The 18,385-nt window shown below is 35.8% G+C and overlaps 1 protein-coding gene across 6 annotated transcripts in view; it reads left to right on the top strand.

The window, feature by feature from the left end:
* Nucleotides 1-1,186: 1,186 nt before the first annotated feature.
* LOC106707301 (voltage-dependent calcium channel type D subunit alpha-1-like) overlaps nt 1,187-18,385 on the top strand; it is a 43,156-nt gene continuing 25,957 nt past the window's right edge. For all 6 annotated transcript variants that reach the window (XM_045683761.1, XM_045683760.1, XM_045683759.1 and 3 more), the window contains exon 1: nt 1,187-1,538. The gene's annotated coding sequence lies outside the window, so the exon portion shown is untranslated. The remainder of the gene's footprint in view (nt 1,539-18,385) is intronic.

Below are 18,385 nucleotides of genomic sequence, written 5' to 3'. Positions count from 1 at the left end.
AAGGAACGTACCAAAAGGCTTCCGGCACATTCAAAACTTTGGATGAAATTTTTATATGGAAATAAACTTACCAATAAGACTCTTACGTGTATTATCTTCTTGTAATTTTTTGAAGATATTATATTTATATCTTACTGGAACATAATTCTTTACATAACTTCAAACTTTCGTGGTTTTTACTAATATACTGTTCGTAAGAAGTAGTGGTCGTCGAATCAGAAAGTAACGACCGATACGGCTATCTTTAACATTTTTTACACTACCGCACAACACCAGTCAACCCGTGAACATGGCGCATGCAAATGTGCCGAAATATCTGGATCTCAAACAGCCTAATCGTGGTAAGAATCCCGTTTCTTACGAACAGTATATCTTTACGTTTATTAATGATAATACATTGTATATCATATATATATACATATATATACTAGCTTTTACCCGCGACTCCGTCCGCGCGGAATAAAAAATAGAAAATGGGGTAAAAATTATCCTATGTCCTTTTCCTGGTTCTAAGCTACCTGCCCACCAATTTTCAGTCAAATCGATTCAGCCGTTCTTGAGTTATAAATAGTGTAACTAACACGACTTTCTTTTATATATATAGATATATGTACATAGTTGACTAAATATCCCATTCTTGTATCAATCATGGTTACCGTAGTATGACGGCGAAGTGATCTCGGGTGTATTTTCAGTGATAGAGTGAGGCGACGGCGACGGCGACGGCGTACGTAAACGCCGGTGAGTCTGCCAGCCGGCCGTACGAGCTTTACAAAGAGTTGGCATGTAGACACGGAAATAAATATTAGAAAAGGAGCTTTCTCAAAGTCTCATTATAGAAGTGATTAGCTAAATGATTACAGACTTAAATTTTGTAAAACGCGCACGAACGATATTCCTAGACGCCTAGGGATATAAGAAGGAATGAGAGAAGTACTATAAACTTTTAAATTTTTTGTCTAATTTATCTAAAGGTCCATAATTGATTCATTACTGATTATGGCTGGCTTCTATTTGATGATCTTCTTTTAGTTAAAATACTGGAGTATATTTAGTTAATCTAATGTTTCAGTGGTTTTCGAAGGACCAATATCATTGTCTAATCTTTGTCAGGTTCCCGGAGCTTCTGCGCATGTGTGTGTGACGTTTTCGCCCGCGGAATATAACCTAAATACAAAAAGCGAGCTCCGCGGCGGACGGACGCGCCCGTCCGTCGATTAGAAATTTAAAAATAAAACAATTTTTCTTTTCAGTAACATTCCTTTAAACGTTCGTCGACGATAAACACAGTGAAGTGTAAAACATGTTTTGTTCTAATGATTGTGTGTAAAAATAGTATTTGAAAATTTGTGTTTTTAGTGGGGACTAGCTCGATGTATTTCGGCGACAAGTGACGACCCTGGCGAATGGTAGGACAATAATTTTGGCGGTACATGACACATGGCCTATTTTTTGACACTATGTGTTGTTTGCTATGAGTTTAGTGTAGTGACGTCAGATTGAATGGTTCCTATTGGATCACAATATAAACGCCGTAGGTGAGTTACATTCCATAAGCGTTAAAACATGTTTGTGGATGATGTAGACGCGGTTTCAAGTTCAATAAATATACCTAGGGCTGTCTTTATAACAATCCCCTTTGATTTTGTCTTGAACAAGTCTTTATAGGTCTCTGGTAATTTCCTGAAGTTAAATATAAATGGGTAACTCTAGTTTTTTTTAGCAGCATGCTATAATGTAAGTGGAGATATAACTGTTAAATTAATCGAGTAAAAAAAAGAGCATTCTCTATTATTGTTACTTATTACCTCTAAGTCAACAATGTTAATAAAAATATTAAAAAAATAAACAAACACTTGGTTATCTTACTAATATTATAAATGCGAATGTTTAGATGTATGGATGGATGAACATTTGTTGGGGGGTAACTCCAGAACGGCTCAACAGATCTCGATGAAATTAGGCACAATAGAACATATTCTGGAAGTTCACATAGGCTATTAATTAAGTATCTTCTTATCCCCCGCGGACGGAGTCGCGGGCGTCAGTTAGTAAAGTTGTAAAATTGATTTACATCTATTTAAAATCATCTACTACTAAATTATATGTCAAAAGATATGTGAAAATAGGTCAACCGATAGTGTTAATAGTTTAAAGGACAGACTGCGCAACGTAAGATCGAAGGTTTGAATTCAAGCTACGAACTCATTAGGAGCGGGTAAAAGAAAAGTCTTGAAAAGTTTGTTAAATTTAGAAAATATTAATTTAAATAGAAAGTAGTTTATGAAACATATTTATATAGTAAATGTGTTTAAATTATACCACAGAAAAAATAATATGAAATAATTTTCTGATCTAGTAACATTTAAAACGTCTGTCCATAATGTCTACTTACAAATTAATAGCACAATAAAAGGCCTCGACCATTAGTGATAAAGTTAATTAATTAAAAATCAAAATGTAATTATCACTTGAAAGGTTAAAAAACCCTACTAATCTCATAACATAATTAAGAAGACGGTCGAGTGGACGTTTTCATCAGAAACGTTGTTATTGAGTTGATATTTATCGGGTGAAGCCACGCTACAGAACACCCCCAAAATGGACGATAATAGGGGGTGAAAGTGGAGAGTGGGGAAGTCTAATCAATGCGAGGAACGATAGCGGCGTTTTCGTCAATTAATTTTCTATATTGACATTTTTACGTTCGCTGTATTTAATATTTCTGTGGGGACAATTTTTAATAGATTTTTGACAACACATGTAAGATTTGTAGGCTGATTTTTTTTATAAAAAAAAAAAAAAATATATGTGTTATCTTTTGTTTTATTTAATTTATATTTGTACGTTTTAATATACTTGATATTATATTCGTCACGGAATGCCCCTCCTTTGCGTAAAAACTTTTCATTTCTTGATAAGGAAGCATAAAAAGTTTTAATGTTGTATGTAATTATATAATTCCGTTTAGTTCTCGTGCTGTGACAGTGCCTGGTCACTGTCAATTCTATTTCTGAACGTAACTCGGTCACGCGTTTCTTTTATTTTCAGATTCTATTAAATATTATTTTTTTACCTGAGCGTTGTAATATCTGGGTCACGTCAATTCAATGTTATCTACGTTTTTATTCGTGTTTATTTGTGAATTCCTTTTGAATATAGTTTTTTTTATATCATAAGGTGGCAAACGAGCAAACGGCTACCTGGATTCACCGAAATAGCGAGTTGACCGTTGCTATGGACATCTGCAAATGCAGATGCGTTGCCTAGCATTAATCAACGGAGAAAGGGACTCACTGAAAGAGGATATTTCTCCTTCATATGCGACCCCTCTTCCATATTAGTAAAAGTTCATACCTACCATAATTTGAGCTATGTTTTTGTACAATTTTGGCTATAGAAATTCTAGGTAAGGTACACATTTAATTACTGCGGAAATGCAGGACTAATTATTGAATATACACATAAAACATATTTTAGTTTAGTTCGTAATTTACTTGATTCTGTAACTAATTTATGGTTAAATGTATTACAAGGATTTTTTAAATGGATTAAGACGGTTTCATTATTGATTATAACTTTTATACTTTTGTTTAAAGGATTTACTAAATTGAAACCAAAGTTTTATAACCTATGGACACTTAATCCGTAGCACAAAATCAGGCGCAAATATAAGCCTCCGGAGACCTTTTGATGGCATAAATTTCCTCAGTGTTGTCATTCATACTACGATTAAAATTTCGTAAACTGTCTCACGATAAGACGTCCAACTTTTATGAAAGATGGATATGTATAGATATGGTATGGATGGATGGATGTTTGTTTCAAGATATCTCCAGAATTGCTAAACGAATCTTACTGAAATTTTGATAGATATAGCCTGGAAGAATACATAGGTTACTAAATAAGTTTTTTTTTTTCATCCCACGAGGACGGAGTTGCGGGCAATGCCGTTTCTGTAGTTTAGACATAAATTAAAAAGTTATTAAGGGATTGACAAAAACGTTGATGCTTAGCTATGTTGAACATGAGCAGCATTTTCATGTTTGACGATGGCTTACAAAGATAATGTGCACAAGTCAAAGGAAAGATTGAAGGCAAGTGGTTCTTTGTTGTTCTCAAAGATGGTAGATAAAACATGTTTAATTTCCCCTTTAGTAGTATTTAACGGGGGTTTAAGTATTTCACTGTTGTAATTTAATTTAGACGAGTATAAAGCTTACTCTTAACGAAGCAACGTTAATCACGGGGATGATATTAAGTTTCGTGTTAAAACAATTCGTAATACACAGTCTGGGATCTCGTCTACCGTTAGGACGTTACAATTTTATTACATACCTATAAATAAGATCCATTCAATTCAAGTGACCCCAATTCCTAATCTAGAATGAGTATCTTAAAAGAAATAAATCATATGTTACTTGTTTTGACTATTTTTATAACAGATATAAAAATAATTTTCTTTTAGTGTATTACTAAGTAGTGGTTGTCCGTTGTTTTTGCACTTTTTCCCTACATTGACTGCGAGTGTCGAATTCCACGTCCATCCGTTTGCGTAATTTCCTTAAAAATGTGTACAAACTATTATGATACTAATATTATAAATGCGAATGTGGACAAAGTCGTGGGCGACAGCTAGTCTTACTTTAATATTATAAATGCGAATGTTTAGATGGATGGATGGATGTTTATTTGTAGGTGTCTCCAGAACGGCTGCATGGATCTCGATAAAATTTGATGTAGAGTTAGAACATAGTCTGGAATAACACATAGTCTACCAATTATTTTTTTTATTCCTCGCGGACGGAGTCGCGGGCGAAGGTTAGTATTAAAATAAAAAAATGTACGTTTAAGAAATCCTTTTGCACGACGTCTGAATGTCAAAACTTCTTACATCCAAAAGGTAGATTTGAGTCACGGTCGGACACCGTTAAAATGCAATACAGTGTACATGTTCACAAATGTACCGAGTACACCCGTTCTATTAACAGACGTTGGTGCATTCCGTAGACCAGATGTTAGTTCACTCTTGATACTAGGAGTTCCGCTTGTTGAACTTGTAGCGTAACAAGTATTAAATAGCATCGGTCGTAGTATATCATGAATTGTAGTTTCATGGTAAATGTGGACTTAATAAAAGCTATTAGTATAGTGTAGATATCAAATGCCGAATTGTTTCATACGTAAAAATATAGTTACGTCTTTTTTGTAAAGAACTCAGCAGTGAAAACCCACCTTTACTCTACTCCTAGTACGTGTACGTTATAATATTTATAATTCAATCATTTACACATTTATATATATAAAAGAAAGTCGTGTTAATATTAATAATAACTATTTAATAATTTTTAATTTCAATCTCATTGTTTTATAAATTAAATTATTGGTCGTGTCTATTCCTTACCCTACAGTTACTAATTTAGAGTTATAGATTACACAATTATACAGGGTATCCGGGAAAACTTTTGTACAACGGTGTACACAGATTTTTTGTCCATACTTGTACACGTAACTAACCAAATTGTACACGTCTAACATATCTCGAACAGCCTGTATAATTGAAAAAGGTTTGTTAACCGTCAGCGGAGAATTCAACGCTTTATAGCTGTCAAAGTATTTTTAAACAATTCCCAGTCTTTTATAAATAGGAAATATTTGTTTATATAAATGAAGAAGTCGAGAAATACATAGATTTATTTTATTTTACAATTAAATAACTAAATTGTCTTAGAAGTAGCACAATAAATTACTTTACGATTATAAAAAGTCTAGTCAGATAAACGACTAAACTATTTTAACCAAAAAACTTCATAGTATTTTTAGTACATGATCCATTAATTGATGTAGTTATTCATTCACCTACTCCCCTCTATAATAAAAAAGTATAATGCGGTTAATATGAATGAATTTGACTATTACCACGATCTTTTAACCGGAAAAATCTGGTATAAATTATTATTGTCTCCCTGTACTTATCCCACTAACGTCGTCAGGTTTTTTTTTAGTACAATAAAAATACTTATAGTATACTATACTTAAACGTCTATAAACCAGGTTTAAATAACAGTTCCGCACATACGGACGGATTTATCTCGCGCTGACTGTAGTCAACATTCCGACTGTACGAACAGATGTTGGTATTTTTAGTTCGAATGCTCTTTTACAATCATCAACCTCTGATAACGTTAATATGAGCCGTGCGCCGTTAGATGGCGTCTGCGACGTATGAGGGAAAAATCTATGTCAATTTTCAAATACAATCTAACTAAGCTAATCTACGTTTTTTTCGTAAGTGAGAAGCGGGTGTGCTCTTGCTAACATTTATATTTGGAAAGACAATATAACTATAAATCACTAGCTGTTGCCCGCGACTCCGTCCGCGCGCTGTTAAAAAAAAACTAAATGGGGGGGGGGGGGGTTTGCGAAAAATAGATGTTGGCCGATTCTCAGACCTACTGAATATGCTCACAAAATTTCATGAGAATCAGTCAAGCCGTTTCGGAGGAGTACGGGAACGAAAACTGTGATACGAGAATTTTATATATTAGAAGATGTAAAAGGAAATCTGTCCAGTGTGTCACGAATCCCTATTCTTTCTTTACTTCTCTTCTTCGTTATCGCTTCAGTCTTTTCAAACTGCTCGTGGTCAAGCTTTGTAAGCTGTTGATCTATTTTTCTTTACCCTTTTCCGTATCGGTTTTACCTCTTCTAGCGATCTAGGCGAAGTTTCTACGGCGCCCTGATTTTTACCATGTTTTAGGAATGGGGAATCCCCCCATATCATATAACCATGTGAGACTGTGTAATTCACTGTAGCGCCCTTTTCTATCTAGCGCCCTTGGAGGTGAAACTGCGCCCTACCTTTACGCCGGTACTTTAGTACTCGTTAATCTTACAATCTAGCCGTGGGTTTTCACAACCGAAACATTTCAACAAAATATTTTCATCCTATAAATTATGTTTGAATATAGTCTCTAATATGATAATAACGATATGTGTAGAAGTATAGCAATGGAAACCAACGCTAAAGCTTAGAAAGGGCTTTCTAATCAGATAAACCGTTTCAGTGTTACTTTAATGTTTGCCGTATAGATAAGAGGCTCCAAGGACGGAAAAATCGATATTGTGGATAATTATGAAATTGTTACATAGATAAGATAGTCTGTAAAGTGGGAGCTTATTTGATACGGATGCTTGAACTGTAAAGTGGTGTTAGAAAGGAAAGTCTGTATAAAGAAAAACAAAAACAAAAACAAGTTTAGCTATTTCAATTTAAATGGGATTGCAAGAATAATAGAAAACTAAAAAAAAACAATTGACTAAATGTTGTAAATTTTTTTATATGATATGATTTCGGATCGGTGTATTAGCATTGGAAATCCAATGTTTGAAAGTATCAAAAATATTTCAAAATAAACGTGTACTACGTCAATGTACTTGAGCGATATCCAAGATCTTTTAGATTCGAACAAATGGTACAATCACTGACAAAGTGCTTATATTTTATTTAAAAATATATAAAAGAAAGTCGTGTTAGTTACACTATTTATAACTCGAGAACGGCTGAATCGATTTGACTGAAAATTGGTGGGAAGGTAGCTTAGAACCAGGAAACGGACATAGGATAATTTTTACCCCGTTTTATATTTTCAAGGAATTTAGGTCTGACACATGCACTTGCTCGGTTTTTTCCTTAATATATAAAAAAAAATCGCGGTCGAAGTAGCAAGTAAATGCGTAATAAATATAGGTAGTGAAAGAAATTATAAATACAATGAATGAATGAATATCGAGGTGATCAACCTGGGTAGCGGCCAATGATCTTTGTATCAAAACTATATCGATTCTCTCTTATATGTACTATGCTATTATTAATACCGACTATTGTAGTGTTTAAATATATATATATATATATATATATATATATATATATGTATATATATCTATATATATAAAAGAAAGTCGTGTTAGTTACACTATTTATAACTCAAGAACGGCTGAATCGATTTGACTGAAAGTTGGTGGGCAGGTACCTTAGAACCAGGAAAAGGACATAGGATAAGTTTTACCCCGTTTTCTATTTTTTTTTATTCCGCGGACGGAGTCGCGGGTAAAAGCTAGTATCTTATATATAACATTCTCGTGTCACGGGGTTCGAACTTGAACTCCTCCGAAACGGCTTGACCGATTCTCATGAAATTTTGACAGTATATTCACTAGGTCTGAGAATCGGCCAACATCTATTTTTCATAACCCCCCCCCATTTAGTTTTTTTTTAATTGCGCGCGGACGGAGTCGCGGGCCACAGCTAGTATTAGTATGTATATCTCAATCATTAGAAAATCTATTTTATTGTATTTTAACTCAGGTTTTCAACGTCCAGATCTTCTTAGGCCCACCCTATTACTATGTACTCAAGAACTTTAACTGATTCCAGTAAATCAAGCTATTAAATGTTAGTGAATTTCAGAGTAGACAGACATAATTTCGTGTTGATACAGACAGAGTAATGAAGTGCAGCCAAATGGGTCAAGATTAGGCGCTGTTTATTCAAACATCTGACGCGAATTAATTATATACGAATATAATATAATGATGGTAGATTCTTTTCTAATAATTTGATGTTTTTTTGTTAAGTGCAGTTATGTCAAAAATCCAGAAATTTAATTTACAGCATTTCGACTTTTTTTACGTCTGCTGCAAAACAGTCAACACATCGAAACTTAAGTTCTAAGTCTTGAAGTAAAGAGTTGAGTTCTAGTATAGACATTTTGGATGAAAGTTTGTATGGAAAAAATATTTTACCAAAATAACAAGAAAATTGGCATAATATCAAGTAAAAATTATTTAAGTACCTATTTAGAATATTTTTAAATTCATCCTCTATGTGAAAGAAGTCACGGGCGCTAACCAGTAAATGAAAAAAAAAAATGTTTTTTGTTTTTTGACAACCCTATTACAATCGGCATGCAATGGAAAACTATTGAGCTTTGTTTCAAATAATTTTTACGTCGGGCGTCAAGATGTTTGTTATGACCATAGAACCAGAGCCGGTTTCATATTTTCTCGGCGCCCTGGCTGAGATTTTGCGGCGCCCCCTTTTTCTGATGTCGGGAGAAATCTACCAAAGATAGTGTATCTTAGGGCCACCACAGGCACCTTTAATATACGACTCGTGCGCCTACGCACCCTCTTTGGACCGCCGCCCTGAGCGATCGCCCCACCACGCTTTACCCTAACGCCACTATTGCGTAGAACTCCAATTACTTCCGTTTTATGCTCTTTGAAACAAAAGTAAGTATTTCCAAACCAGTACGATTTAGGGTCCTTGAAGAAGCGAGCGTATTCTTAAAGGCCGGCAACGCATGTCGTTTCTCCCCTTCTCTTATATAAAAAAAATTACAGTAGGTATGTTCTAATACAAGCTCTGGGGCAGTGAAATTTCATGGCAACAAAATTAAATTTCTAGTTAATTTAATATTGTTTGCTATTGTTTTCAAACTGTTATTTAAACGGTTTGTTACACTGTTTAGTGTTACAATGTAATGCACGTGGATGAATATCAGAAGACGTACAAATATGTTATGAGTTATAAATGACAAAAGTAATAACTTTTAACATTGTAATGGGACCATGACCAAAAATAATATAGGAACTACTTTCTGGATTTCTGCCAGTTGATTTTTGTGAACCTATTAAATTTACTTATATATAAAATCTTATATATATATAAAAGAAAGTCGTGTTAGTTACACTATTTATAACTCAAGAACGGCTGAATCGATTTGACTGAAAATTGGTGGGCAGGTAGCTTAGAACAAGGAAACGGACATAGGATAATTTTAACCCCGTTTTCTATTTTTTATTCCGCGCGGACGGAGTCGCGGGTAAAAGCTAGTTAACAATAGCTTAGTCAATTGGATATGTCTTGTTCGCATAAATCAAAACTCTATTATATTTAAATATTATTAACTGAAGTGACTATTAGTTGCACTCAGAGGATTTTAATGGTCGCTAAGGATAGTTATTTAGTTTAGATTAAGTAAGAGAAATCTATATGAACTGCTTAAGTATTCGTTAATCGAATTTAAAGGTGTTTTCCGATGGGTTGATTAATTTTATTGTTTTGATCGGCCCAATGGGAAAATAATGCAACGGGAAATATCGAAATTTAAGTTTGCTTCGATCAACGATAACAATTATTGCCGATGGAAATGTAACTGTGGTTTTACCGTTAAATTTATTATCTATATATCTATATATATAAAAGAAAGTCGTGTTAGTTACACTATTTATAACTCAAGAACGGCTGAATCGATTTGACTGAAAATTGGTGGGCAGGTAGCTTAGAACAAGGAAACGGACATAGGATAATTTTAACCCCGTTTTCTATTTTTTATTCCGCGCGGACGGAGTCGCGGGTAAAAGCTAGTTAACAATAGCTTAGTCAATTGGATATGTCTTGTTCGCATAAATCAAAACTCTATTATATTTAAATATTATTAACTGAAGTGACTATTAGTTGCACTCAGAGGATTTTAATGGTCGCTAAGGATAGTTATTTAGTTTAGATTAAGTAAGAGAAATCTATATGAACTGCTTAAGTATTCGTTAATCGAATTTAAAGGTGTTTTCCGATGGGTTGATTAATTTTATTGTTTTGATCGGCCCAATGGGAAAATAATGCAACGGGAAACATCGAAATTTAAGTTTGCTTCGATCAACGATAACAATTATTGCCGATGGAAATGTAACTGTGGTTTTACCGTTAAATTTATTATCTATATATCTATATATATAAAAGAAAGTCGTGTTAGTTACACTATTTATAACTCAAGAACGGCTGAATCGATTTGACTGAAAATTGGTGGGCAGGTAGCTTAGAACCAGGAAACGGACATAGGATAATTTTTACCCCGTTTTCCATCTTTTTATTCCGCGCGGACGGAGTCGCGGGTAAAAGCTAGTTATTTATAAAGCTTGATATGCGTTGCATTGACTGCTTTGAGATGCGTCCAAAATAATTGAATCAACTTATAAAAAACCCTTGAGCCAAATGTAAAAAGTATAACATTAAAATTGTAATATAAATCAAATTACTTTATCGCTATGTTTCAAGATGAAAGATATTTTTGTTTATTAAAGGTAATAAAACATTATTAATGTATGCAATTGCTTTTAAAATACAGATAAATTTGGATTTTACCCACTTAAAGAAAAAGGATTTATGAAGGAAATGAGTGGAGTTTATGTAGATTCCATCCATTAGTTATACGTCCCCACAGATGCACAAAGCCTACTCTATGTCAGGGGTGACTAGGCCATAGACAACCACGCTGGCTAAGTGCCGGTTGACTTCAAACATATTTTTTTTAATTTCTTCGCAAATATGTTGCGTCACGATGTTCTTTATCACCAAAAGAATGTCGTAGAAATGCACATATGTAAATCGAAAGTCATATTGGTATATGGCGGAATTCGAACCCAGGACCTGCAAATTACAAGTCAAGTGCTTAACCCTTGAGCCACTAACGCTCTCATATGTGTCACGCTATGTAGATTACTTTACTGATATGTATGGAATTTAACAATTGACAAAAGCGTAACCGTGGGATTACACTGTTGAAAAACCTGTTCAAAAAATAGTTCTCCTTCTTTTTTCCTTTTATCTTTCTTATCTTTCTAGAAAACATGTATCATAGTATGTTTCATAAGAATTCAAAGTTTAATGATTTTCACGAGTACATATGTATCCCTTACATTATAAACTACTAGCTGTCGCCCGCGACTCCGTCAGCCCGGAATTAAAAAAAAACCTAATAAGTAACCTACGTGTTTTTCCAGACTATATTCTATATCTGTGCCAAATTTTATCACCGTTGAGCCGTTCCGGAGATACCTTCAAATAAACATCCATCCATCTAAACTTTCGCATTTATAATATTAGTAAGACCGAATGACTTGACTGATTTTGTCAAGTTTCCTCCGGAGTGTCGTAGGGTAAGTTAGGGTATAAAAAACATATTCTGTTCTTTCATAAGACATATATTAAAATAATATCTTACATGATAAATGTACTAAACGATTTATTATTCTAAATGTCGTGAATATTATTTAATAAAAAGAAATGTATGGCATACATGGGGTTGCGTGTTGCATATAAATTGTATGTATGGGAGTCTATACGTGATGATAATGCAAACTCAGTCGACCTTCTTCGCAGTTCTTTTAGATTACTCCGTTAAAAGGATTAAATCATACTTTGTGAAATTATATTTTGTGGTTAGAAAACACTGACATATTATAAATTCTTTCAAGTATATTCTAGACAAAGTTACGAGTATATAAATATGAGTAGAGATATATCGATAGTGGATCTCCCGTGGTGTTTGGAGTGATATCACAGCAGGCTCTAGATAGCTATCGTAGACTGGCCAAAGTAAACATTGTCGTCTATGTTTTTTTTTAAATGAAAGTGATTTAATATTCATTATTTGAAATCGATTAAAAATTAATTTATTATACTTAATAAAAATTATTCGAGTAAAACAAAGATCATGTTTTTCGATCGAGTCCAAATTTATCGGTTACATTGGTTACTGACTTCAGCCATATATGCACTATTTACTAAGAAATTTATTTAATAAAAAAAAAAAAACTGCTGAAACTCAGGAGAAGTTTACGTTTAACTCTTCAAATCAGGTCAAGCCTTTAGACAACAGGTGACAATGGAACGGACATAGGTGGGAAGAACAATACCTTTTTAAAGAAGACGGGTGAAAAACCTCAAGCTCATATTGTTTAACTCTCTGTCTTTCGTGTGTCCCCTAAATGAAACAATGGAAATGCTCTTTTCTTTACATACCCGTTCTCTGTCTAATAGACAAACTAATAAATAACCTTTTGAGTTGTTATGCATATATGCCTAAGTACTAGTGAAATCTGTCTCATTAAATTATCACGTTCTAATAATTCGAACGCATCGTATTGTTCCGATACATTGCGTTTATATTTAACATTAATCAAGTGTAAGATAATGTTTGAACATCAATGAATACGACAGGTTAGTCAAGATTACGGTTTTCTACAGAATAATCTTACTAATATTATAAATGCGAATGTTTAGATGGATGGATATTTGTTCGAAGGTATCTCTGGAACGACTCAACGGATCTTGATGAATTTTCGCACAGATGTAGAACATAGTTTGGAAGAACACATAGGCTACTTATTAGGTTTTTTTCTTAAGTCCGTGCGGACGGAGTCGCAGACGACAACTAGTTTTGATATAAACAAAACATAAAGTGTTAAATTGTTTAAACTTTCGTGAGACATAATAATTAATTAATTAAGAACGGCTTAACTCACGTATGATTGTTCGGTGACGGCACCGACTAGTTTCGAACTCGTCGGGGGTCCACTGTCAGTGCGAAACGCGACGCGACCGCAACTTCTCAAAATAAATCTTCGCCCTGAACATGGACCCCCGATGAATCCGAAACTAGTCGGTGCCGTCACTGGACAATCATACGTTAGATAAGCGGTCCTTAATTAATTTAATTACAGTGTTATTTATACTATATAGATAATATTAAGTGACCCAATTATCTCGTAACATATATTTTGTTATATTTATAACTAGCTAGTGGGCTTTGACATGGTAACTATAACGTAATGACCTGTAATTGACCCACAATGGCTATGTTATATGATAAAATAATATAGTATTTCTAATATATATCATGAAAACTATATTTATATGTTAAGATGACACTAATATAAATGTTGGATAGTGTTACGAATTCACTTACACTCCACTGGAATGCGAACTCTGTCTGATTCGGGCGCCATGTCTCTCGCTGGCCTTGTGTAGTGAGTACATATAGAGATATTTATTTTGAAAGGCAATAGTACATTATATTATTATTCTATATATCTTTCAAGAACAACTTATTTTGTACAACGAACAAAAAAATGACGTCATCGATCTTTAAAATTTTAATAGAAGTTATTATTGAAATTTTTAAATAATTGTAGTTTATTGTTTACTAGCTTTTACCCGCGACTCCGTCCGCGCGGAATAAAAAATAGAAAACTGGGTAAAAAAAAATTCTATGTCCGTTTCCTGGTAGCTACCTGCCCACCAATTTTCAGTCAAATCTATTCAGCCGTTCTTGAGTTATAAATAGTGTAACTAACACGACTTTCTTTTATATATTATACTCGTAGATTTCTACATGTCATTTGAATAAGGAATTTAAAAACAATTTAATTATAGACAGTGTAAACGCGGTAATGCAAAGGTTCTTATAGTTGGTCGTTGCACGGTGGGACGAGTACAAAACTGCGGGAATACGATAATTGAGGCAGTTCTGCTAAAGGAAGGAAGCACAGTACCTTGTCTCTTTTCACCGGTCTTCTTCTGCTTCTGGACACCTCCAGCACGAACCCGCACTCACTTTAAGGACTTTTTCGAATAAAAAGTTGCGGAGCGGCACACGCACAACGACGACGATTTCAGCCATTATAGTTTCAAAAACGTGCGATTGCGGGGCGCGTCCTTCTCGCTCACCTGTACTGTGCGGGAAAAGGACGGGAAAGGATGCAACGACCAAACGCAAAAACGGCGTAACCATTCCCCCGGGCTTGAAGGAACGCCTTCAAAAAATTTAGATGAAAATAACGCGATATCTAACTTCTAACTAAGTACCTACATTACTAATACGACTAATAACTAAGATTAATGAAAAAACGAATGTAATTTAAGCGCGCTACTGTTTAGGTAACGGACAAAGACGAACAACGGGACGCAAGTACGATCCAGTCGTAGTCCTAACCCGGGCGACGCGAGTGACTCCTGTGGAGTCGGGAAAAACTTCCTCTATGACACCTAATGGCCAATGTAGCGGTGGCGTATTATCAGTTATGATAATTACAACTGAACCCACAACGACTGGATCTACCGGCGTGTTCCACTTACGACGCGATTGCAACGTATGGAGGTAATCCCTTCTCCAGCGCTTCCAGAACGATTGAATTAATTTATCTAATACATTGTGCCTAGCCACAATAGTAAGGCTTCCATCTATTTCTTCCGCTGGCAAATACCTTAAAGGCGAAAGATTTAAAAAATGCGCTGGAGTCAAAGCGAGGGGTTCGGAAGGATCACTAGAGAGCGTTGAACATAAAGGACGAGTATTCATTACCGATTCAATTTGAGCAAGCACAGTGCTTAACTCTTCAAACGAAAGAGTGGTGTCACGCGACAGACAGTCGGCGGGATTGTCTGTACCCGAAATATGATATAAATTATGCGGCGCTAAGTTATTTTGTATTTTTGAAACTCTGTTGGCTACAAAGGTATTCCATCGGTGAGGCGAGGAATGTACCCAGCAGAGAGCGACAGTTGAGTCCGAAAATGCGAATATGTTACGAAAAATCACGCGACTTTGACATGCGTCTATCACCTTTTTAATAAGTTGAGTTAATACAAGAATAGCACAGAGTACAAGACGAGCGAGTGAGACAACCTTTTTTGGAGAAACCTTCGATTTAGCCGTTATCAAATTGATTGTATTAGAGTCCCTATTTTGAACGTGAAAATAAATAACTCCCCCGTATGCTTTCTCGCTGGCGTCTGCGAATGCTAAAATAGTAATTACACTATCAGCGACGATACCAATGTGACGGGGAATTTTTATATCACCCAACAAAGAAAGTTCCTCTCTTAAACGTGTCCATAATTTAATTATATCTTCAGGCGGAGTGTCATCCCAATCACAGTTACACAGCCAAAGCTGCTTGATAATTAATTTTACGTACAAAACGACAGGTGCGACAAATCCCATGACGTCCCATATTTTAGCGACACACGACAATATCGAACGTTTAGTACAAGTTTTTATGGGAGTATTAATTTTTATACTGAAATAATCGGACGTGGGAGACCAACACAAACCGAGTATCTTATGTTGATCTGACTCGTCAAATTCTTTTACTTCCGGTAGACGGTGCGATGGCGGAATCGAATCTAAAACCACTTGTGAATTACTGGACCATTTGACCAATTCAAATTGTCCCGCTTTCATGAGACTTATCAACTCCGAAGCGGTAGAAATGCCCAACTCTTCAGATGGGACTGAGTAAACGAAGTCATCCATATATAGGCTTGTATCGATGACTTCCCTAGCCTGAGGGAACGAAGCGCCTTCGTCGGCCGCCAGCTGCTTAATAGTACGCAGCGCGTGAAAGGGGCTAGATTTGAGACCGAATACTACACGATTCAATTCATAAACCTGTAAAGGTTGTTGCGGGGAAAAACGATACAAAATGCGTTGAAAACGCCTGTCAGATTCTCTTATGCCGATGCTTAGAAACATCTGACGAATATCAGCGGAAAGAGCGATCGAAAATAAACGAAAATTATTAATTATGTCAAACAAACTACCTTGAAGATTTTCACCTCTATATAATAGATCATTAAGAGAAAAACCAGTGCTGGTTTTACAACTACCATCGAGAACTACACGTAATTTCGTTGTGACCTTATCTTCTCGGATCACACCGTGATGCGGAATAAAATACGAACTTTGTGAAGAATTACAATTTATAGGCGAAATATAATCCTTTTCTAAGTATTCGCGGATTACATTGTCGTATGCGATCTTTAACTGTGGAGAAGCCTGCATCTTTCTCTCTAGGCAATAAAACCGTCGCTCACTTGCCTGACGCGAGTTACCGAGACAGCTTACGTCAACCTTAAAAGGCAAAGCCACCACATAACGTCCGTCGCTAGCTCGCGAGGTAGTACTCGAGTAAAACTCCTCACACAATTTATCATCGGGACTAAGTACCGGAGGGACGTCGACTTCCTCCAGTTCCCAGAATTTCCGTATAACGGAGTCTAATGGATCTGCGGTGCAGCAATATGAAACGGACTCGTGAGTATCTACGCGGACCGGAGCGTCACCAACAATGACGTAGCCGAGGACCGTTTCTAACGCGAGCGGTGAGACATGCGGAGGTTGTCCTTGAACCTTATTCGATAAAAGAAGATGCGGAAAAATAGAGGCACCGATCAACATTTGAACCGGGCCCGAGCAATAGTAGGTATCGTCTGCTAGCGGAAGACCTTTAAAATTCGACAATAACGAAGGATCGACTGTTGCGGTCGGTAACCGTTCTGTTATTTTATCAACAACCAACGAATCAATATTATAAAAAATGTTGCGATCGAAACGAGAATGGAATTTAAGTTTTACGGAACCTTGAATGGCTTTACTCGAACCTCCTATCCCCTTAACCACTGAATAAGCGGGTCTTAGGTTTGTGTTTAAACCTAAAATTTGACAACAAGAATGTGTAATAAAATTGCTTTGAGAAGCGCTGTCCAACAATGCGCGAACGCTATGTTCATTACCACGAGAATCTACAACGATAATACGCGCGGTTGCTAGTAATACCGTGGTAGGGCCACGAATATCGCTGCGAGTAATACTGCGACTATTCGCCAGCGCACAAAGCGTGACGTCATCGGTGCCTGCGGAGCGAGCTGGGAGCGTATTCGACTCGCTTGTAAGAGCGGGACGTGCGGCCGCGGCGGCCGTGAGTCGTGTGTTCTGTTGTGCGGCCGTCTGAGCGTTTCTCGCGGCAGCGGGTTCGATTCCGAAGCACAATAAAGTATGATGTTTAGCGTTACATTTTTTACATGAAGATGTCGAGGCACAAGCGGAAACACGATGACCAGAACTTAAACAATTTATGCATAAATTTTTCGCCTTGACAAATTTAAAGCGTTCATTCGGTTTGTAGTTATTAAATACCTTACATTTATAAATGTAGTCGTGATTACAATTGCACAAAGTACATGGGGACGACTCGAAACTAGTATAAGCGTGCATAGTCAATGGCTTACGATCAAATGGTTTTCTGTTGTTATTAGCAACCTTTACGACGGATGAGGTGCGTTCCAAAACCTTAATATGTTCGCGAATAAAAGAAACCAGGCTTGAAAATTTTGGAATTTCACAACTCTGACTATGACAATGGTTGGATTCAAATGCACGCGCCGTATCAGTATCTAGTTTTTTAAGTGCGATATGCAAGAAAATTAAATCGGAGAGGTCATCGACCTTTATGTTTTTTAAAGCGGCTACTGACGAAGCGAATTTGTCTAAGAATGACTCTAAACTATTAGGGGTTGCGGAAGTAATGGATTTAAAATCAAATAATTGATCCAGGTATGAAGTGGCCGAGAGACGCTTATCTTCATACTTACTAGTTAACAAATCGAAGATTAATAAATAGTTATCAGCTGTAGGCGTGATCCCCGAGCATATGGAGCGTGCCCTGCCAGTTAATTTGCCTAATAAGTAATAAAGCTTTT

Source organism: Papilio machaon, chromosome 23, assembly GCF_912999745.1.
Source record: "Papilio machaon chromosome 23, ilPapMach1.1, whole genome shotgun sequence".
Taxonomy (NCBI): domain Eukaryota; kingdom Metazoa; phylum Arthropoda; class Insecta; order Lepidoptera; family Papilionidae; genus Papilio; species Papilio machaon.
The sequence above is the reverse complement of the archived record's forward strand: the minus strand, read 5'-3'. Positions and strand labels throughout refer to the sequence as shown.